The sequence below is a fragment of the Camelina sativa genome, chromosome 17 (assembly GCF_000633955.1).
Source record: "Camelina sativa cultivar DH55 chromosome 17, Cs, whole genome shotgun sequence".
Lineage (NCBI taxonomy): Eukaryota > Viridiplantae > Streptophyta > Magnoliopsida > Brassicales > Brassicaceae > Camelina > Camelina sativa.
In genome coordinates, this window is record NC_025701.1 from 13,879,072 (window position 1) to 13,880,336 (window position 1,265).

Consider the following 1,265-nt stretch of genomic DNA (forward strand, 5'->3'; position numbering starts at 1 on the left):
AAAAAATGGGGGGAAAAAAATATTCACTTTTATATTTATATCTTCGACGAATGAGAATGTGCCACGTATCGTTTCTCATGGGTTGCTCATATTGCTTCCAGAGAAACGATTCTCTTGTCAATGGACCGATAAATGGATTTTTTTTATTTGTTTTTGGGCCCCATAAAACTGAGCAACTCTGAGAAAACTCACCAATAGAGATGCCCTTAGGTACTATGTTGGAAAAAAGTATATAAGTCTATATAATAATCCGTTGTAACGTCTCCGAACCGTCCTATGACCACGAAGGCCATCGGACAGCCACGGGACGCCACTTGCAGAATTGCACCGGGGTGATCCGGTCGAGGGACGGAAGCTGTAGACTTCCCGGCCGGTCCTCCCTGGCACAACTCCACCGCAACCGAGGTTACTTAGGCTTTGCAACCTTCGTGGCCTGGTGCGTTGTGTTAGCCCGGACAAGGCCGAGTATCATTTGCAACTTGCCATGCTTTCCTGAAAACCGAATATATTACTTTAACAAAATATTTCATTGTAAATAAATCATTAAAGCAATATATAAAGATAGTCGGAAAGATATCCTATACTCGTTTAAGAAAATATAGGGTTTTACAAGAAACACAAGATAAACCCTATCCGGTACCCTAACGTTTGCTCCAGCTCTAAACTCACTTAGGCCTCCCTGCAAGACCAAAAATAATATCATGAGTAATCTAACAGAATAACTGCGATCAACAATTGTGTTTTTTCAATCGTACATTTTGGATATTTTCTGAAAAGTCATGATGGATCGTTAAAACGGTTATTTATGAAAAGTTACAACTGTTCACTGTAAAATTGTGTTGATTGGAACATTCATATCTTTTAAAATCTATATATATTTGTCTACTTGAACTGTTTTCATTTTTTTTTTTTGCCATGACACAAAACAACTAAAATTTCAATCTCAACGGGTTATACATTTTTCTAAATTATTTTATAGCATTTATTCTTTTAATAATCAAGAAATTCCTCTAATTCTTTATTTAACAAAAGATTTTTGGAATGATGAATCTATCTCGAACAAATGCCACCAAAGGTTGTGTTTTTTCAATCGTACCTTTTGGATAATCTTTCAAAAAATCTGTAGAAAATTTATGATTGTTCATTGTAACAGTGTTTTTGTAAAGTTGCAACTGTTCATTGTAGACTTGTGTCTATTCGAATATTCGTATCTTTTGAAATCTATATATTTGTCTCTTTGAACTGTTTTTTTTTTTTTTTTTTTT